General features: G+C 35.2%; 1 protein-coding gene across 1 annotated transcript in view; it reads right to left on the minus strand.

Annotated features, from left to right (window-relative positions):
• Nucleotides 1-23,885, minus strand: part of SNTG1 (syntrophin gamma 1) — a gene marked incomplete at its 3' end in the record, with an annotated part of 342,385 nt that overhangs the window by 205,808 nt on the left and 112,692 nt on the right. The window lies entirely within an intron of this gene.

Consider the following 23,885-nt stretch of genomic DNA (forward strand, 5'->3'; position numbering starts at 1 on the left):
GCTACTAATAATTGTTAAAGTAAACATTCAAGTTTATAGCCAAGAAGATCTTACTAACATGAACACAAATAATAAAGGATTGAAATTACAAAATGGTCTGATTTGTAACAGTCACAGGGGTTAAAAAGTCCAGAATGAAACAGAAAAAAAGTAAGAAAGAGGAGGTGGCATTCTATTAACATGTATTGTAAGAGGAGAGATAAACAGGAGTCTGTGTTACAAAGCTATCTTGAGTCAGCTACTTCATTCACCTAAATATGCACCTTAAGCATGCCAATTCTTGTATATATTCTATGTCCAAAGTAATAAATACAGAGAGCTAATTCAGAGACCTAATTTAAAAGATTCCTGTTTGACGATTCACAGAAATTTTTTTAGGAAATTACTGCCCCAGTCCTCTTGCAACAAATAGAATAAAAACTGAAGACCATTAGCACTTAAAATTTAAAGCAGAATAAAGCTTTAGCTTCAATCAACTGGTGTGAAATGTTTCATGCTTTATTTAATTCATGGAAGATAAATGTTTGCTTACGTTACTCAGACCAGGAAAGATTTTGTCTTCAGCCAAAAACAAATCACTCAAAACTGAATATTAATATATGCTAATGAGTTTTAGACATGCATTCTTAAACACTTGACACTCTAAAGATAGATGATGTACATGCCAGCTTCTAGAAACAATGGTGATCAATAACTTTACATCAGACAAAATGTGTATTCTGATCGCTTAGACTATTCTTCATCTTGTTACATAAAGCCTTAGGGTAGCAACAATCTCTTGCTCGAGGTTTCATAGCCAGTGAATCCTGCTAGAGATAACAGGTGATCCCAGAACCACGTCTGTAATGATGCAGACATCCAAAGGAGATGCAGCGATTCACTGTGACCTCACAACAAGTCAATACCACCGTGCTTGAGAGGGCTTCCGGTTTCCAGACCAGACATGCATCCTGCCTATGTCCAGTTCCTAAACAGAGGGAGATGCTTCTGTCATTCCTTCTTTCCTCTTTCACCCTAATCATTTGTTTTCATGCAAAGGACACTGCATTACCCTTTAAAGAGGTGCTGCTATCCAAGAATAAGAGGGACAAAGTGTGCATCAGCAGAATGCCTTAGCAGGCAAGTCTAAATGGAGCCACAGACAGAACTGAGGTGGGACATAGGCTGTTTCCTTGTTTTCATAATCCTATATCAATATTTTTAATTGGACTGTTAACTCCTGTATTATTATGCTATAGTGAAAAACATAAGAAGTCTTAAAAATCCAGTAGAGCCTTAAGTCTTTAAAATACAGTAGAGACTTTTTAAGTCTTAAAAATCCATCACCAGAACATACTGAAAGCCATGATACACAAAGCTGAGACTTTTGGCTTTGGATACTGAATGTGCCCTGCCTGCTAATGGATTTCTGAATTATGAAGTCCACAGTTAGACTATAGCATCAGCAGCAGTGCATGTGGAGAATATCAGTAAGAATAGTGAGAATACATTTTTCAGACAAGAGTATAATTCTTATTTCTCCTGAAAATATAGAGAAGAATCCTGTAACAATACCCAACTGTGGGTTTAATCATCTGGAAAGAACCCAAGGCACCCCACAAAGAATGCAATTAGTCTGCAAATGGGGTAGGCCTAACCACTTCTGCTTGGCTGCGCCTTGCCATTTTATACCTACCCTTGCTCCACAGGGCACCCACATTATGTAGACAGCTACGAGATGGAAGCTATGGCTACTATTCAGCATCATTCCAGTGACTATTTTGAATAAATGAGGTTGATCAAAAATGAAATGGTTTTCACAGTGGTCTACTGTTTCTTTATTTTTACCTGTTAATTCAATAGAAGATGTCAAATACTCTGGAGAGGACAATTGAAAAGATCCTCAAATAAACTTTGCAAGTACAGTCATTATGCCCTGTAAATAATAAGTTAATGGAAATAGCAGCTTATTAACCATAAATGCAATCCAAAAGTAAAAAACAAGTAAAATGCTATATTTTATCAGCATTACCTATTTTCCCCTCTTATAGCAGAAATTTGGAATTGCAATATTGTGCAACATAGAGAAACTTCTCTGGAAGAGTATTCACCAGATCTTCTATTAGAAAACACAGAGAGCTCTGCTGTCAGCTGATAGACTTACTGTGCCAACAAAAATTCAATCCCGAACTTTACTTATGTGCAATCAATATGAATGTCTAGAAGGTGTGTGAATACATATAGCTGATCGTAAGAAAAGCATGAGTTTTATTTCGGCATCTCCAAGCTTTTTTTTTATAGTCGATTTTCATGAAAGTATTCAATTATCAAGCATAGGTAATGTTAGCTGACCCTTTATTACACTGTTAGTCTCCTTAACAAAGAAGAAAAAAATCAGGATCCATGGAAACAAGATGATGTAGAAGGGAAATGAAACACTGGAATTAAACAGAATGAATTAATCCAAAAGGGTAATAATGAACACTTCAAACATGTACTGTCATTTCTCACCCTTGTTCTAAAAGATTTTCAATGTCCAGACTTAATGTGGTGGTTTTTGTTTGGGTTTTTTTTTTGGTTGTTGTTGCTGTTGTTTTTTTCCTACAATTATTTAATTTTAAAATTTATAGCTATATGCAGATGAAAGAGACACTCAGTTTATACTTTTATTTGCCAGGCATGTTGTTGCATAAATATTGATTCTCATTTTCTACATAAATGGTGCAGCTGACCTTTAAATATACTACTTGTAAAAACATATGTCTTCTACCATTTAGCAGCTTTACACTTGTGATGGCAGTTCAGAAAATTCAGAAAATTCAAGCTATGTGTCTACTCTAGGTAATATATATACAAATATCTAGATATGTGTATATTTACAGATGCACACACCCCTCTCTGCCTGAATCACAGAATCACAGAATCACAGAATTTCTAGGTTGGAAGAGACCTCAAGATCATCGAGTTCAACCTCTGACCTAACACTAACAGTCCCCACTAAACCATATCCTGAAGGTACATGTATGTAGCCACCCCAGAGAACAGCCAACAAACTGTTAGCAAGCTGGGCACATCCCTACCTTTGTTCCCCTCTGTACTGCCCTTGTGAGGCCCCACCTGGAGTGCTGCGTCCAGGTCTGGGGCCCCCAGCACAAGAAGGATGTGGGGTTGTTAGGGCGGGTCCGGAGGAGGAACACAAAGATGATGAAACGGCTGGAGCACCTCTCTTATGTAGAAAGGCTAAGAGAGCTGGGGATGTTCAGCGTGGAGAAGATAAGGCTCTGGAGTGACCTCATTGCGGCCTTTCAGTACTTGAAGGGGACTTATAAAAAATACGAGGAGCAACTCTGCTCAATCAGATAATGACATAACAAGGGGGGATGGTTTTAAGCTAAAAGAGGGGAGATTTGAATTTGAGATTAGGAGGAAATTGTTCACTCAGAGGGTGGCGAGGCCCTGGCACAGGTTGCCCAAAGAAGCTGTCGATGCCCAGTCCCTGGATGTGTTCAAGGCCAGGTTAGATGAGGCCCTAAGCAACCTGATCTAATGGGACGTGTCCCTGCCTATGGCAGGGGGGTTGAAACTAGGAGATATTTGAGGTCCCTTGCAACCCAGGCCATTCTATGATTCTGTGATTCCATGACACCTTGCTCTCAGTTAAAACAGCATTTTAATGCAGACTCTTAGAAAAACCAGGTAAGCACACACAGATACACATTAAAAAAATGTTTAGTCTGGGAAAAAATAAAGAAAAAACACACAAAAAATGAGCAAGTACAGTCCTGGTATAACTTGAAATCAGTTTTACCACAGGAAAGACGTATTTGGTCTAATGGATTATTTTCTTTATGACTATTATTCTTGCTAAAAAGTTGAATTTAGGAGAATAAATAACGAATGCTTGTCTCTCAGATCCTGGAAAATAGGGAGATACACATTTTTTCACTAACACCTTAGCTTCATTTTAGACAAAGCACAAAACAGTTCCTAGTAAATTAAAATTGATTCTGGAAACTGAAAAATATTTTCAAGCACAAGATAGGGAAAATAAATTGAAAACTTCTCAAATCACTACATGGTCCTAACAGTTGATTGCAGGAATTCCATTCACCATGTCATCCCTTGGATTTTTCTTTAACATTTGATATATTCAATTCATCCCAGAGTTGGAAACAAAAGACATATACAACAATTTCCTTTAACCTTGAGCCTAAAATACCTTTGCTATCATTGGACAGAAATAAGCTCTTTAGGTCATTTAAGATGATAGTTAATATAGATGAATTACTCTGTAATGGATGGTATCTGTTAATTAGCTTTCATAAGTATTTGTTCTTAAACATAATTTAGTTTATGAATGATGGACTAGTCAAAAACTAAAAGCCAGATAATCATGCTGGATTCAGAAAGGCATTAATTCTAGAATCTCTCTGGAGTTATTGACTGTTCCTGTTATTTCAACTGGTAATTAACTGCAAATATTCTCCTTGATTTTAAACTTTTAAAGTGAAGCATATGTAAATATTTTCAGGGCTTCTTATGTGCCTCTCTAGCTTATTCTAATGTAAATTACAAATGATTATAACAGACACATTTTGTATGCACCAGGATTCATTATCTTCCCATCCAAGCAATTAAATACCAACATAAACATATATAGCAGCATATAAAATAAAAAGGGCTGCTATTTCCTCTGGCATATTATGTCTAATTATATGCATATTCTTGTAACATTGCAATAAAATATGGGTTCCCCAAATGATAAGCATTTTCTTTGTTACTTTAAAAATACTTAAGGTTTACCCAATGTCAAAGAATGATCAGACTTACAATAAAATAAAGATCAAGATACAACTAAAACTTTGAAATGTCAGACAATAATAAACAAAAAATATACCCCTACTTTTAACTTGAGATCTTCTTTTCCTCATTACAATACATATATAAGGATCAATGAAATCTATGCACAGGAACCTCTCTGCATTACTAGCCCTTTCATAATGGGAGTGTCTGTTTAAATATCTAGTCCTTCACTTTACAGACACGTTCTTTAAAATGTAAGTCACTTGTTAGAAACCCAATTCCAGGATGGTTTTAAAACATTAGAAAACTCCTCATCACCTTTATCATACAGCTAAAGGATAATTTTTGTTTGTCTTAGCTACGTATTCTTGTCCTCATGCCAACAACAAGCTACATTCCTCACACTGAGGTTACCTCCCTGCTGCTCTCCCTTATTCCTCAGGTTGGAAGTGGGCACATGGGAGGACTGAGCAGAGCCACAGTGACATGAACAGCTTAGACATGCAGGCTATCCAGCAAAATCCAGAAATTTAATGTATTTCTTCAAGCCATTTTATTACCAACTGTACAAAATAAATTTGTTCCTATTTTTACAATGCATCATGTATATGTACACATATGTACACATATATGTACACATATGGATATCTGGGAACTGGTATTCAACAATGGTGATGTTTTAGCTCAGGCTAAGACTTTTAAGCTTTTATCCTATTATTTTATTGGAAAATATTTATCTTGTCTTTGTCCTTTTGCAAGCAAAATTATATACCATAGCCTGAAAAAAATCCAAAATTTTCCAAGGATTATTACCTGCTCTTTTTGAACACAGTGAATATGTCAGATTGCTGACACAAATGTACATTTCTCAGATATGGTAATGCAAAGTCAATACTTCAAGCAGTCAAGAAAACACCAGCTCCCAGAACAACTCTTGTCTTTCTGAGTCCTGTGAGCGTTAAGTCTTTGCCAACTTTGCAGTCTTCCCTACAGCTTCTAGAAAGCGATGTGTGTCTTCCCTCCATAATAACCACAGATAATAACCACAAGAGCTGTAAGAAGCAGGTCTTCCCATGCATGCAGGAAAGAACTTTTGAGCCATGTTCTAAATGAAAGAAAGACCCAAGTTGAAAGACCTAAGTTGTACTTGAAAGACAGAAGAAGCTAGTGGTAGATTTACTAGTCAAACAGACCAAGAAACTCTGGTAAAAGTGAGAATCACATACATAAAGTTATGAATCTCTATAATATGCCTAAGTTTTTTGTATAATTCTAAATGAAATCCATTTAACAGACTCTGCTACATTTCCAGCAAACATAAGTCAACTCTTATCTCTCCATACTGCATCAGTCCATTCAATAAAAGCTCCAATTTTTTATACTTAGATGGTGAACACAGTCAGACCCACTCTTTAATCTTATACCAAATCATTATTCTTTTTCTTAGAAAGAACTGAAGACAATACATGAATATATATATGTGTATATATATATATATATGTATATAAATGTATAGTGTATAAATATACATGTATATAAATGTAGAAACAGAAAAAAACTGGGACTTTGGAAATAATGCAACACATCTCTTGAAGGAATCTTGTCACCATGATCACAGCAGTATGTGGTAAATAGCTTCTCTTTAGCTGAGCTGGAAAGACCTTAGAATGAAATTATTACTATTAAGCAAAACCTTTGGAAAGTAGCAATTTATGTTATAAATCCACTGTTTTGTTGAGGTTTTAAATAGGAAGTGCAACTTGTTTTAGAGTTTCTGTAAATAGGAGCAGTTTCATCAAAACTTTCAAATTATAGTCTTCAAAAGGCAGGCACACAAGTGCTTGTGGCAGACACAGTTTGAAATCTTAAACTGCTAATGGCAAGATATTTTTTCACATTCACTTAGAAAGTAAAATTTCAAGTTTTTAGAAAGGCTGTGCAGGGTAAAAGTCCACTATGTGTGCAGAGCTGATGAAGAATCACTTGGAGACATGCTCACACCAGGGGCTGGCAGAAAGCTTTATATGATAGAGATGGTACATTAGGTCAGAGGTAGCTAAAAGTAAATTTCACATTCTTAAGGGACATTCTCCTTTTAGTGAATAAAGGGCAAATGGCCATCCTGTTGTTCCAATCCTCTCTGCAGGCTTCAGTGAAGTTGACCACAAGATACGGCTGTGCTATGTGATGGGTATAGCCAGGTTCCAGGGGAGATGCTTAAAAGGACACCTATTTATGATCTTCCTCATATGCAGGTATTTTTGGCAGATTCCAGAAGAAGTGCTTTAACAGCACAATATTAAGTGCTAATAACTTGCTAGTAACATATAATAGCACTCCCCTACCTACTCAATGGAACTAGCATCCTATGCAGTGCTGAGCTCTGCACATGCATCTAGAACACCAATGTTTTGTCCATTGCTGACCAGTGCTGGCACAGCACCAAGACTTTCTCCAACCCCCCCCATCCCAGTAGACTAGGGGTGCGGACATCGCCAGGGCAGCTGACCTAAACTGACCAGTATGTTCTCCTGGAACACCTACTACGCATGTTGAGGTCCTGTTTCCCAGGACATGGCCGAACATTGCTCATTGATGAGAAGTAGAGAATAATTGTTTTCTTCATCTTTGCTTCCATGTAGACTTTGCTTGTTTTTTCTCTTTTTCCTTTAATTCAATTGTCTTTTTTATTTTATTATTATTATTTTTTTAATCATATTTTATTTTCCTTACTCTTTCTTTGAGGAAGGAGAGTGAGACAGCAGTTGTGGTGGAATTTAGCTGCCCATCAGGGTGAAATGACCCCATAAGTATACAGAAACATACACATACTAACAAAAACAAACAAACAAAAAAAAAAAGCAGAAAATTCCCACTCCACTGCGTTTATTTCTCTTTCTGGAGAGAAGACAGGAGAACAAACAATATATGATTTGGTACACCACAGAACAGTTGAACTGTGATGCTACCATGATGAATTAAAAAAAGTATATATAATAAAATTACAGAACAGAGAAACCAGTTTCACCAAATCCCATGTCTGATGCATGCACTTCATGTTCTTTACTGTGGTTGAAAATAAACAGGGTTTTGTTTTTAGTTATATATATGTGTGTGTGTGTGTGTATGTGTTCTGCTTTCAGCTACATTTCTACTTTTTTCATCTCAAAAGGAAAAGAGGACTGCATACCTAGTAATTCACCTAGTTACTTTAACAATGGATATTACCTACCACCTTTGTCCTATGTCCTTAGATACTCATAGAAAAGATACTCTTGCTCAAACTGCAATGATATTGTGTCTATAACAGACGTGTGCATCTGTAACAGATGCAGAGTCAAAGAATTGACTAAACCAACAGTCACTACCTCTCTAGAAGCTGAAGAAGGAACAGTGAACTATTAAGTCCATGTATGTCTTCAATAATTAGATGGCAGGCTAAGAAATTTGGTATCATTTCTTTAATTTACAAACATTACTTCAAAATGTAATCAAACTTTTATGAAATCCAACCAGAAAGATTGCAGCTATAGAAACAAGGTGAAACGACGTAATATGATGGGTTCAGTGACCTCTCATTCCATGGAAAATTTCACTGTTTTCAATAAGTCTGCTTTACCTAAGTATTGTTCAGATGAACCACTACTACTAGTCTGTGATCATACATTAGCAAACAAAAGAGCCCTTTTGCCTATGTTGAAAAATAATCTCTGAGCTGAAACAAAGTTCAAGACAATTTGCAAATGCAAATACAAGAAAAGGTTATTACCAGGCTAATGACATGAAAGGCGGGTATAGATTAAAGCATTAAATAAATAAATAAACATAAAAAATGCTATAAAAAGCTATACACCGGAATGGTCTTCTTTGACTAAATAACCTTTGTGGAGACAAGGTCTAGCTAGTTTGGGGGGATTTGTGTGGCCAGGCTGCAGTAAGAACATCACAGCTGTCACTTACTGCACAGATGAAGTATAAGATGGTTGATGAACAATGAAGTATGATTTGCCGGGTTCTGTGCTTGGGTATCTTGCTGACACGTAAAATCTCCACTGACTGTCATGTACTTCAGACCATCACACAAGGGGAAGAGTCACAGGAAAAGACAGATACAGCCAGGCGATACACAGTGCTATTTGTACATGACTACAAATTTCAGATCCTAATGTCTCTATAATTAAAAGATTCCAAAGAGCAAAGGAAAGGACAGGAAAATAAAGATGTAGAGGCTAAAAGTTCACACATGGTCTCTTGTTTGCCTCTTCCCGAGGCTAAGTAACAGAAAGACCTTACTTGGAATCTGCTCAAAGGAGTTATGAAGAAGTAAATACAGATCACATCTGTACTCAGATGTTGAGGAATTATGTCCTCTAGTCATCAAGAATGAAAGTATTAAAAGTTTAGGCCATTCTGTTCCAATCTGTGGATGGCTTAGGTTGTCCGTTTGAATGCAAAACAGGCATTGCGGAAAGTCCTGATCTATGGGAGCTAGACTGAACTCAAAGGTCTGAATGCAAAATGAATGGCCAGTTGAACAAACATCTCTGACTGAGATAATAACAAACTACATAGAAATTATATAGGATGGAGGAGCTGGTCACAGACTGATCAATGCCACTTAATCCATCCTTATTTTTCACTTCCAGCTCTTTTGTTTACATTTTAGGAAATAGAAAACAAGAAAAAAGAAAAAAAGAAAAAAAAGAAAAAAAAAAGAAAAAAAAAGCCTGCTTATTCTCTGGGTTCATTACAAACTTAGTTTCCTCAACAATGCATTCTTTTACAAGTTTGGTTTTGGGGATAGGGGGAACTCATTAAGGTCACCAGTTCTATTCTTCTGCTATTTCATTCCAGATCAAAATACCATCTAGATGAACTCCACTACCTCCAGAATAATCACAACACTCCCACATTTTCTCAGAAAAGTGCATAGGATGAAAAACATAGCCCAGATATCACTCCCACAAGGAGTCATTAGTGATCATAAATCTCTGTCCTGGTTTTCTAGGACCAACTGCCAGAATCTTACTTACCAAGTATAGAAAAATATCACCTGCTGTTTCTCAAAACATTTCAGTTCTACGTAAATAGGGGAAAAGCTCTCTTACACAGTGTCTTAATTACTTTATAACAATAAGTGATGAGTTCCTCTTGTCTCTCAATATTTTCCAGAACAGTCAAAAATTTACATCCCATTTTAACCTCTTAAGGCCAAGAATCTTTTCTCAGAACCTGACCCTTAAAGAACTGAACTCTTTCAGGTGCCTGTTCACTTGTCTCTTAAGAGAATTCCCAACTCCTTAAGAGTAGTATTTTGAAATAACATCTTGTGGTCATGCCTAAGCCTTCTAATAATTACTTCCTTTTATCAGGGCAATAGATGTGAGATAAATAATGTGATTCCTTTTAACCAATCAATATTCTCCCCCTATGGCACCTCTCTAGTTGTGCAGTAGGAATGGATAGCTAGCCAGCTCGTTGGACATTGACAGATGCCAGTTAGCTTATCTGAGTAGTCAGTGCGAATGGGATCATCCCTCTAAGTCCTGCCTTTACCTAACTACTGCTGTTATTATTATTTATTAATATTGTTGTCGTTGTTGTTATTATTGACACTAATATCACTAATAATAACAATATTGCTGACACAACATTGTTTTATGTACCTCTGTCAGAATTAAAACTACCATCCCGGGTTGCTTGTAAGCATCCATTGTCTCCTGAAAAACTGTTAATTTCTTCAGAGACTAAATCTTCCAACACTAGTGCTCCTGCTTGCCCACACTGCACGCATTCTGTTACCAGTTGCAAACACTTGGAAAGCCACTTAAGCCACAGGGATTCCTGCTGCTTTTTCCAAATGCGTTGGCTTTCAGACTCATTACTTTGGCTTGCATTCACCACAGCTTGTGCAGCTCCACATAGTTACTCCTTTGTTTAATTTTTACTTTCCTAGACTCTAACTTTCAACAATTTTTATTTCCAAATCAGATCTCCATTTTTATATTGCTCTGTGCCCTGAGTTTTAGCAGAGAGACCAGGGCTGGAGAGAGCTGCTGGAACCTGCCTGGGCCCAAAGTTGGCAGCCCAGTGAGCGGGCTTGAAACACTCCCAAATGACAAGAAGGATTTTAACTGTGGTCATGACAAACCAGTTACACAAAAAGTGAAGAGGAAGTTTCCCTAGAGATTTGAAGTAGGAAGAGAAAAACCAACCAACCAACCAAACAAACAAAAAAGTCATATTTGCTTGTAGGATAGATCCCCAGATGTAGCAATCCCAATCAGCAAATTTCGGTTTAAACTCCAAAGTATTTCAGGTAGACAGTTCAAGGAATTACAGAGACTGCCACATCAGCATCCAAAGCTAACTCAACAGCAGATGGCTGCTCTGCCAGTACAACACAAACATAACACTGTACATTCTTCCATCTACAGCGTATTGGGGACCACTTCCACACACAGTAAAACTGCAATATCTGGAATCACAATTTTGCATGCACATTGCTTAGATAGGGTTTTGAGCAAGATGTTCAGTTTTTCTTCAGTAAGTTTTCCTCAGAGTGCATAAAGTGAGCTTTTAGGGAGATTACTGGCTCCTGCTAAAACACTCTACAGTAAAGCTTCTCATAATGTACCTTTACCCACAGCCACTGCCAAAAGAGTTGAGCAGTATTTGGCATTCATTTGCACTGAAATTCCCAAACTTGCCAAGATTTGTCCATTACTACTTTTGAGATGTCTACTCAGACCATTTATCAGACAATAACAAAATGCATTGCTGGAAAAAAATTGCAAAGAATGAATGGCAGCTGTAGACCATTCTTGGTATAGAGCAAAACAATGTGTGGCTCACTAGGCACTTTCCTATAAAGTGAATGGCATAAATTCTTTTTTATTTGAATACTGTTCATTTGTTCATTTGAAATGCAGATAATCAGGGCCAACAAGCACTCAACATGATGAAAACTTAATTTTCTAGAAATAGAAATTATAAAAATAAAAGAATTCTCTGAATTTTGAATTGGCTACCAAAGTTTTTTAATGCATAAGTGTAATTGCACCTTTTTTTTCAGTCTAATTAAATAAACAAGCATTCTCATGCAGCACTGAAAATTCAAACATTCACATATATTCATATTGAATTCATGAAAGATTTTCTTACAGGATATGAGAGACTTAGGTTCTGTGCTCTCATTACACTGCACAATGTCATTTGATAATCTCAGTCAGATTGTTAAACCAACTAGGAGACTTTCGTCTATTAAGACAAAAGAGAAAGTAAAAAAAACTACAAACCAGCAAAAAGAAAATTGGATTTTTGGAATCCCTTTGGTTTAAGTAATCAAACCAAAGCCTACAGTAATAAAACTAGTGCAATCAGTTTTCTCACAGTACATCACAGTACTATTGAAACACACAGCTCTAACTTGTGAGTTGTAGCTTTACAAATACTCTTTGAGGCTGCTTGAATTCGCTCATATTCTTTGTTTTGAATGTATTGTTTCTACTTCCATTGGGCCTATTTGTCTTTCCTAAGGCAAATCAGCCAGTACGGCAGAGACTTTTTCATTCACTGGTACCTTTGAGGATGAATAGCTCCACTGATGAAGGGTATAAACTCTATTCCTAGATAAAGATTTTAACATACTTTGTTTCAGTAAGAGAAACAAAAGAAAGCAGTGCAATAGAAACTCATTCAATTGTTTCTTAATGAAAAATAGAGTGCACAACAAAGAACCCCAAGTCTTTACAGGTATGACCTAAAACCTTGTAGTTTTGGTTATGTTTATAAAGATTTTCTCAGGCATGCAACTCCTTCCAAACTGCTCAGGCATAAAAGGGACTTACTCACTAAAGTAGCTTTCTGGTGCATGACAGTTCTCAGGCTAGCAAACATTGGGATGCCTTAAGGACCCCAAACCTCACTGAGTTAGCTAGGCACCTAAATATTAAGTATTATGGTGGCACTACATATCATGACATCAAAACTCTTTATGCAATTTTTGTAGGTCTGTGAAATGCAAGTGGAAAAGCTACAACTGAGAGATAGCATAGCTGATTTTTGCTTCATAGCATTCATAGCATAGCATTCATTTATGTTAAAGTTACATAAAAATCTGAGATACAGAGCATACAATTGTAGGAAGGATAGACCACTGTATGTTCCTTCACTTTTTTTTAGTAACGGTGTAATTCTTACCAACACTGTTTTATGAGGAAGATAAATAACTGCAGTAAAAGCCAATGAGAATTTCTACCATTTCCAAATTCCTTTTGATGAGCATGTTATGAACATATGGTGAACATGTCTAAGCTCTAAGCATAGTAATAAAAATCAAGGCATGGATGCCTATACATAATTGGTGTCTCTTGTGCAACTTTCTACTAGGCTTTAAATACATCCATATAGATAAAATGAGAGTACTAGATATAATAAAATTTAATTTGTGAAAATTTGAGAAAAAAAATAATAAAGAGAGTAAGGAATTCAATGTGTTGTCTTTCTCCATGATGTTTAGGCAGAAATCTACAAATTCTGGCACGTGTTGAAAACACTGTCTTGTGTAATAGCAATAAGACACATGGCTATGAATAAAACCACAACCTTTGCAACCCCACTACCCTAATCTTTGAATATATAAACTATCCCAATATGAATGTATCTCTCTATATCTAATACATAGTAGGCATACCACAATGTAGCCAACATATAATGACCATAAGTTTTAAGAATATTAGCAAATACAATGATTAAACTTGTAACTTTTGGAAATGTAAATTCCAAATATGAAAATGAAACCAGAAACTCAACATTACCTATAGCTCCATCAGGACACTCTTCATCACTTTGCCATGGATAAGATTTCACATACTTTTTGCTCAAAAGGGAATAAATAATGGTGATTTCAATTTAATGCATCTTCAAAATATTTCTATTTTTTCAAGAATATGACAATTAAAACAAACAAACAAAATGAAGACAAAAAGAAAAATCTATAACCAGTCCCAGATTATTTGTGCAAAAATTCTGCTCCATGCACTCTTTTATGCAATGCTTTGCACTCTTTTATGACTGATGGACTCCAAAGTCCTGTTCAATGATATAACCACTGAAAGTCACAACAAAGAAATTCAGATCATTTTTAGGATGAAGGAGTCGTACATGTATTTATTTTACCACGGTATATGTAAGCTGTGATCTTTTGATGTCTGTTCATCATCCTCACAATGTGCCTGAGATTTAAGGAAATTTTACTTGCCCCATTGTAAGATGGTGACCACCAGTTGCCACAAGGCCATGACTAGAAAAGCTTAAGGCAAATATATTCTAACATAGTATATACATCTTAATCACCGGGAAACCTCTTTTTCTCTGATGGTAGACATTGAGCTAATGACACAAACAGCATGCAATAGGTTTTAGACTGATGAAGTTGTATTGATTTCTTTATGTCCTAAATACATATTTTACTAGACTCCATTCTATTGGGTAGGAGGCTGCTGAAGATACTCAAGTAGTTATTTGGCCATTTGCAATAGATCTTCAGATCAGCAGAACTGAGTCTTCGGGTTTTGTGATACTATGGCAGAGAATTTGGCCCAAAGACAGCCTTCTGTTTGAGCTTTAGATTTGGCCTACTGTCAACCTCTGCAAATCAAATTTGCATGACTTGCACAATTCAGTATTTAATATCTAAGCATTAAATTTAGCTACTTAATACTTAATGGATTTAAGCACAGACAGTGAAAACGAAATTATTGACCCAGACTAGCCATAAAGACAATAGAACAAACCATGCACTGAGAGAAAGGAAATTTCCATCAAAACTATTTTACAGTCAATGTTTATATACAACGTCTATGTGTGGAATATTTGATATTTTAGAGAAAAAGCATAAAAGACTAAAAAATAAGATGCTACAACAGCATCTCATTCTCAAAAGAGAATAGAGCATTGCTTTCTCAGCTGTGGTTTTAGACTTAAGACATACTGCAGATACATAAATTTAGCTGTGGAATTTGAAAATCTCTGAAATCCAAGGGAGTCAGTTGTACCTGACCACAGTGGGGCAGAATTAAAGCTGATCATTTTTGAATATCCAGCCTAACAAAAGACCTAGTAAGCATGGGTCCAAGCTAGCCCTATTACCACGAACGAGCCAGTCATCCTTTTCTTTATGCTTGCCTCCACACCACTGCAACAACTGAAAATGTTTTTAATCACTAGAGCCTCCTCCTACATATGAAATAAATAAATACATGAATAAATAAATATTATTTTAAAACCAGATACAGAAATAGGGAAAAGACAGTTAAAATTATCTGATTTTGCCATCTTTTAGTCTTCCTCCTTCCTACTGAAAGAAGAAATGTCTGTACTTAGTAGCATACCAGGTTTAAACATCTTTGTAAGCAATATAAAAATAAAATAAAATAAAATAAAATAAAATAAAATAAAATAAAATAAAATAAAATAAAATAAAATAAAATAAAATAAAATAAACAATAAAAAATAATAATAAAAAACTTGCCTTGTTCTATGTGACAAATGTGATTTGGGTACGTTATTGCATGCTTAACTGGAAATGCAATATATTTATTATTTCCTGAACAAATAGCTCAGAACATACAGTTTTGCTGTAACCTACTAACTGTTGATGTTCTCACATATGAGACAGACATTTTTTGATGTTACTCAGACTTACAATTTCTTAATAAACTCACTATGAGAGTTTTTTAATATGGAGATACAGAATGATTTTGCTCATGGGAAAAGACTGCTCTGTATCCCTGATACTGCTTCAGTTCAGAATTCTTAGAGCAGCTGTTTTTTGAATGGTTGTATTTGAGCATTAGAGCTCAAAACTGTGTGATTAAAAGTCCAACATCTGAGTTTTCACACAAAGCTGAAAATCTGAATAATTTAGGCTTAGCTTAATTACCTTAAAAAAGATAATCCCAAAGAACTTTGTGTACTGTTCTGTGATAAACATTTTTATATACAAATATTTTATGTAAATTCATGGATACGTGAAAAGAGTAATAGGTACCAGAATTGTTCAAGTTTAGTTGGTGATTTTTAAAAGGTTGCTTCTTAAAAAATCTCATGTGTATTTATTTTTCTTACCATGACCTAGCTCTTTCTGTTTGAAAGATGCATCTTTTTTCCTCATTCTTTCAATGTGAAATAGAGCACTGTACTCCTTACTTTTTGACAGAAGATTGAAACATTTAATTTAATTAATTTATTTATTTAATATGAGAGTGAACATTTATTTGTATGAAGATGCCTCTAGGTATAAAGTATTTTTAAGACTTTGGTTCAACCCTGTGTTTAACAACAGCGAGTTGAAAATATCTGAGAATATCTTCTTTTCTTTGATTTTATTTTATTTTTTTAATTTTATTAATTTAAAGTGGAACAAACATGAAAATCAATTTTAATTTATATGACAAAGAAAAGTGAGCTATAGAAATAAGTGGAAATATTGCTTCCATTAATCTATTTTGCTTATATTCATAAAACAAATGAAAGGTACTTTTATACATACATGAGAATATATTTTAGAATAGATACAATTATAATATATTTTATAAATGTGCATATATCTAAAAATGAATAAATATTAATTACGACCCAAAGACACAGCTTTTTTTTCCTAACTGTGCATGTTAATACATCAAAATTAAATAAACTTTGAACTCATTAGGCAATTAGTTCTTATTATGTCTTCATTTCACAGATAGTACATACCTGTTTTCTCTACTGACCTAATTTATTAATTCATTAAGAAATACACATATTTTGTATTTTTGTTTTTTTCTTCTTGGGCATTAAGATATTTGCTGGTTTCTAATTACAGATTACACAATAAAAAGTGCTAGTGTGTCCTCAAGGCTAAAGTGCCATTTTGGATTGAGTCATCCATCTTGCATTTAATTTTCACTTCTGACACAAGCCACAGCTTTTGTCAGGAAGGATTTTTGTTTGGATGTTAGCTTTTTATATATTACAAGAGAAAGCTGTCTGCTGCATTCCTTTAACCCAACAGCACAGTCAGAAGCATTCACAACCATTGTGAGATGACTCAAGAAATCAGCTATTTAGAATGCATGAAGATCACACCAAAGGTTTCAAAGGCCTTTTTGAGCTCCTTTATTTCTAAGTAATCTTTCCTTCCACAGAGCTCTGTCGTTGGATAGATAGGGAACCATTAGAAAACTACAAACAGAAATTGCCATTGTAGATCAATACAATGTTCCCAACAGTGACTGCTATAAGACATTTCAGAATAACTGAAAGCAAAATAAATGTGCACCCTACAGTAGGTGGTACAAGAAAGTTTATTCTTGCTTGATATTTACATTACTTATGTCTCCAACGTCACAAAATGCAAGTACTTTGCCATTTGCAATGTGTTCTCAAACTAAAGAAGTATTGAAAAACATTACTGAAGATGAGCAGTGAAGAATACATCAATTCTCTGCTGGTCAGAGAAACTTCAGCCTTAAACATGGTTAAAGGCTAATGGTGAATCCACAGGATTATGGGATTTCCAACAGGAGGACTGAAGCCTGTGTACATCTTCTGTAATGTACACAATTATAGGAAGTAGCCCAATAAAGTGTTAATCCTTTTGTCAACCACAGGATGTGACTCCGACAGAGCATGGGATAAGGCCTCTTAAGCTTAGCTGCTCTACAGTGCAAACAGTGCTGCACTTCAGATTGCACGGAGGAATAATGTGGACTCCAGCTTTCAATCTGACCCTTTTTTTTTTCTTCTATACACAGGTTTTCCACCACCCCTGCTGAATTAGTCAATGGAGAATGGGCTTTAGCATGGACTGATGCTTGAATTCAAAATACAAAATATACAGATACTATGAAATATTAAAATACAGATAAAGTATATAGGCACTCTGATCCGTCTTTTGTCACACAGGAAACTTGTAGAAGAATAAATGCCTAATTTTGATCCTAAACACTGCGTCTACTTCACTCTGAATAAGGAAGACCCCAACTGCTTTCTTTTCTGATGTTTTTTAAGTAATCAAAGTCACTTTTTGTTACCAAGTTTTTGGTCTCTTCAAAGAATAGAACTTTATAGTGCAAAGCCAACAAGTTCACCAAAAGCTCCAAAGACCTCTGTCTGAGCTGCTGAGCAGCCATCTCACTGCAGTTTATTCAGTCCTGTATACTTTCAATAAATATGTTTAGATCTTAACCCAAAACTAATGAGTCAATGGAAACACCCCTTAAAATTGTTTGGAATGGTTCTTTGTACAGAAATCAGTTTATCGATTTGTTTGAAGACTGTCAGGTAATCTTCTATAGTACCTTTTACTCTATTTCTTATAAATATTTTGTAAATGCTTAGTAGTAATTTAGTTCCTTCTGATTAATGTAACTTAAATGGAGACAGGAAATTCCTCCTACAGTACAGGCTAAACATGAGAAAACTGCATGCAAATTATTTTACAGTACATGACTGAGACTGTAAGTGAAGATTAACATGATAATAGATATAATAATGCATTTTAAGTGGCATTCAATAGAATCACATTAATCGTGCTGATATCCTAATTCCAAAAAGAAACATTGACTAGTCTTCTAAAAAACAAAAAGCAAAACTGGAACATCATTTAATATGACAAGAAAAACACTCTTGAAGATGCATATAATCTTCAACATGTCTGCCACACCAGTTCAGATACTTAAGAGTATGCTAATGGGAGACAATATGGAGAATATAAACTTTTTTTTTTTCTCCACAGTCATCTAACATTTTTGCATAGATCTTGATTAATAGCATGTTAAGTATTGTATATGAGATTATACAGTACAAATGGCCCAGTTTGACTTTGATAGAAATAATTTAAAAAAAAAAAAAAAAAAAGAAAGAAAAAGAAAAAAAGTTAGTAATACTTATGTTTCCATACCCTTTTTAAAAGCAAATGCATATAGACACGTACATGCATCTCTGCACAATTATTTTTTACTTCATGCATTAGCGTACATGTGGTCTGAAATATAGGCACGGGAGAGAATACTTATTCATTCTCTCTCTGAGAGTGATCCATTTGTTATTCTTTTTAAATGAAGGATAGAATGCCAATTTGGAGCATTTATGCTAAGTTAATATTGATGGCCAACATATGTTCCATAGTTAAGCAGCTTAACAAAATGAAGGAAGAAGAATGCTATTAAAGTTTCAAAACTATTCCTCAAAAACCCAGAAGCACTAGAGCTGTGAATGCTTCTGTTATCAGAATGCAGCATTTTGCAAATATTTTGTGATATAGCTTCTAATTATGCAGTTACATCCTTAGTTTTGCAAGAATAATTTTTAAGGAATAGAAGACAAAGCCTTAACATAGGAAACATCAGTTTTATTTAGCACCACTGATGTTGCTAGCCTTGCTTATAAATAAACAGAGATTAAAATTCATCAGAATACATACTAAAGCAATGAGTAGCCTACCAGAGAAATGTAATGCATGCTTTTTTGCCACTCATCTGCAAGATCTCAAGAAGATTGAATGAGAAAAGAGAAACAAATTTAAAGTTATAATGAATGAAATACATAACAAATTATACCCGAACACCTTCAACCACTGACTGCGTCCTTGTTTCAAAAATCTTCTCCCTGCAAAGACATCAAAACCAAACGAAACCTTAAATATATTAACAAAATTCTACAATATGTTCTAATTCTCACACATATAAATTATATGGTTCAACAATTAAAAAATGGCTATATAAGAGCCAAAATAAAAAGAAGTGGAATTCCAGGAATTCTCTATCAGTAAAACAGAACTTTTCAGCTATGTTATAAGACAGGAAAAGATGTTTTGTCAAGGACTCATGCAGAACAATACATTCATACACTTCTAGTGGCAGACTATCTGATGATATATAATTAATTTTTGATTAATGACTTTAATTTAGACACTACAATTATTTGTTTCAATTACTGTAGCTAGCAGAAACAGTCATACAAGGTGCTTTCAACGTAAATTGCAACCATTCTCCTTAAATCAGTCTTTGATCTACTCCTATTTTTATTTTTCTGATGTATGAATTTTAATTTGTGCTTCAAATTAATTTCTGCCTTTATTCGTGCAATTTGCTTTGTCATGGTATTCTCAAATCTTGATTGTTTAATCTCCAAAAATTTAAGAATATGAAACTCATAGAATAAAATTAAATTGCGTCTCAGACACAATCACAACTTTTCTGTATTGTGAACGATTTACAGTCTACTGTAAAAATTGTATCAATAACTGCATAGCTGAGTGCTATATAGTGCAATTTAAATGTTCTCCTATGTAGCAACAGATAATTAAAATATTTGCAGTAAAAACCTCCTTGATATTCATTTTATGTACCTGAAACCATTGGATTTATTGCAAGCCTTTTTACAGACTTCCTTCTGTATTTTGGCCATGGTTCTTTTACAAAAAAAATAATAAATAAATAAATAAATAAAATATATATATACATGTATAGTGCATTAGCAGCTATGCATTGATATTTTAGTGCTCTTAAAATGGCTGTTCTAACCATATATTCTCTAACAGAGATTTATTTTGCCCTGCCTCACAGATGACACTTAATCATTCGCTCTTACTTCACTACCACCATCTTTTCTCCACCAAATTCCATTTGCAAAGTTTCATTAAGCTTTTGAAGAACATGTTTCTGCTTTTTCTTTGCAGTCACCAATTCTCTTAAGTGCATTCTGTTTCCAGTAAAGTAATTAAAATCATTTTGCATAAATAAATAAATAAATAAATAAATAAATAAATTTATTTCTGCCTGGCTGCTGGAAAATGTGGACCATTTTACTGGGTTTTCTGGACAGATAGTTCAAATAGTCACACACCAGCATGTACAGTCCTAGAAGCTGTATAATTTCAGCACTATGGGCTGGGAAACAACAGTAAAGTCTGGGGGAAGAGTGGTTGGCAAGCTGCCCAGTGAAAAAGGACCTGGGGGCACTGGCTGATAGCTGGCTGAGTACGAGCCAGCAGTGTGCTCAGGTGGCCAAGAAGGTCAACAGAGTCTTAGCATGTATCAGAAATAATGTGGCCAGCAGGTCTAAGAAAGTGAGCCCTGTACTCGGCTCTAGTGAGGCTGCACCTGTGTTCAGTTTTCAGCCCCGCAATACAAGAAGGACATTGAGGCCTTGGAGTGTGTCCAGAAAAGGGTTACGAAGCTGGTGAAGGGCCTGGAGAATAAGTCTTATGAGGAGAGGCTGAGAGAACTGGGGTTATTTAGTCTAGAGAAAAGGAGGCTCAGGAGAGACCTTATTGCTCTCTACTACTACCCGAAAAGAGGTTGTAGCAAGGCAGTGGTCGGACTCTTCTCCCAAGCAACAAGTGACAGGACAAGAGGAAATGGCCTTGTGTTATACCAGGGGAAATTTAAGTTGGGATATTAGGAAACCTTTCTTTACTGAAAGGGTTGTGAGGCATCAGAACATGCTGCCCAGGGAAGTAGTTGAAACTCCTTCCCTGGAGGTCTTCAAAAGATGTGTAGATGTGGTGCTTAGGGACATGGTTTAGTGTTAGACTTGGAAGTGCCTGGTTACCAGTTGGACCTGATGATCTTAGAGGTCTTTTCCAACCTGAGTGAATCTATGCTTCTATGATTCAATGAATTCAGAGTCTCAAAGATTTCTTTACATAACATATGGATAGAAAACAAAATTTTCAAAATGAATCAGATTAGAACATACTCAATGTTCAGCATACAGAAACACATTTGTGTCCAGAAACCATGGTTAGTAATATTGTAAACCAAAACTGGGAAAAAAATAAGTTTTGTCAGTATCACTCCCAATCTTTCTTTGTTTTTCAGTATCAAATTAACTTTTGTAGAAAGTGATAACTACCGTGCTTCTGTAACTACTTGCAATTTTTTAAAGAGAATATGATAGGGGGAAAAGTTTTTTTTATTTGTTGTTTTATTATTTTTTATTTTTTTTATTTCAATTTTCAAGTCAGAGTTTGTCTAATTGAAAAATAAAACAGACTGTTTCTAACCTCTATCACTCCAAAATGTCATTGGCTTAGCCATCCATTTTGCCAGCACCACTCATTTTCTCACAGTTCTCATCTTCTGTAGCCATCGATAGTTCTCATTTCTCCCCCTCACTGGTTTCTAACAGTTCAGTAAGCATAAATTCTGCAGCTTGTTAATCCTGGAAATCATTTTCCTACAACTCACTGTCTTTTTACAGTGTTTTGGCTCCTGCCCTGCAATCTGAATTACTTCCAAGGCTGCCGCTTTATGAAAATTTTTAGTTTTGTGTAATCATTTAAGTTGTGCAGCTATTGGTTAGCTGCAGTCATTGTCCTCCAAGCAATTTCAAGCACTAGAGGTTCTTTTGATCAGTCCAGTCAACTCAGAATTTAGCATAAGCCCAAAAGCTGTGCATTTTGATGAAGTAGTTAGATGAAAACTTAGCACATAAGAGGAGAGTTCTGCTGAAGACATAAGGAGCAGATCAAAAGCAACAAACTTTGCTGGAAATGCAAAGACAGCAACATTAAGAAGATAAAGTGGAACAAAGCATGGGACACCAAGGGAAGAACCGAGATGTTAGTAGAAAGATTTTCTGCTTAAATAACTCAGAATGGATTCTATGAACTTCACTTCAGAAAACATTAACCCTGCTGGTTTCAATTATTTTATTGATTCAAAGGAAACTGTATTACCTTGTAATATGATGTTTATTTTGCAATTTTCTCTATCATTGGGCACTACCTGCCACAGAGTACGTGGAAAGAATCAATTGCTAGCCATGGGCAGTAGTTTTCTAACATTGGAAATTACTGTTTAGTTTAGGATAGCTGATGTTTACTTGGCTTGGGATCATCAACTGATAAAAACAGCCTTTCTAAATTTTCTCCCATCTTTGTACCCCTCAAGAGGTTGCTTTTTATTCTCCTCCTTCTCTACATCCCACAGACCTACACAGTAAGCCTCAGGTACTTCAATATATATATATAACTATTTCATTCAGCCACCAAGTCCCTTCTAACCCCTTAGAATATTTTTGTTTGTTTCTTTGTTGTTGTTGTTGTTGTTTTTTTGTTTGTTTTGTTTTGTTTTATTTTAAAGAGGTGTGGGGGGGAGGGGGAAGCCACAAAAACAAAACAAAAGCAAATCAAACAACAACAACAACAACAAAATATATAAATAAACCACTGCATATGCACAACACTATAAATCTATGCCTGACAGGCTATCACTGACTGGATTAGTCCTGTTTTCTTTCTAAGCTCTATTAAGATAGCTATGGTGAAGGTATCATATATGTGTTTTCAATTTATCATTTTGATGTATTTTGTTAGTCTTTCATGAGATGGACATCATGGAAATAAGCTTAACTATCAAAGACTTTCAACACTGAGTAATAAAGTGCAGGAATGACCTTTTTTAGTTGATCAAACACACATCTTACAGACCAACATGGCAAAGGCAGGTTCGTGTTAGCAAACAAAAGGTCCAACAGCACTGAGGATTTTAGTTGCTTATATACCCCTCTTGGGATCCAGAAGCTCAATTAAATAATGAAATAATAATTATGACTAAACTTGTAACAAAACTTATGAATTTGTCACAAAATTTGTAGCTCTAATTTTCTTCATACAGACAAACCCCTGGAAGATTTGTGTAACGTAAATTACACGCACAAAATTTATTTCTCTGCTTTCATTACTATGTCTGAACAACTTTTTTATATATAATCGTTTCTCATACATTTTTTCTTGCCTTGACTGGGGAGATAGACACAGATTGGAAGCCTTCATTTCAGGACACCCATTACTGCAGAGGGCTTTATGTTTTCATTTTCCTCAAAAACAATTTTTTCAAGATAACAATTACTAATAATATCGTTCCTCCTTATGTTTAACTAACATAACGCTTCCTGAAGCATTTAGCTGTGATGTCTCAGAATCACAGAATCATAGAATCATTTAGGTTTGAAAAGACCTTTACGATCATCAAATCAACCTGACCTACTCCCATCACTAAACCATGTCTCTTAGTACCATATGTAAAATCTTCCAGCAGCATAAAAGGAAT

This window comes from Aythya marila (genome assembly GCF_965140915.1).
Source record: "Aythya marila genome assembly, chromosome: 2".
NCBI classification, from domain to species: domain Eukaryota; kingdom Metazoa; phylum Chordata; class Aves; order Anseriformes; family Anatidae; genus Aythya; species Aythya marila.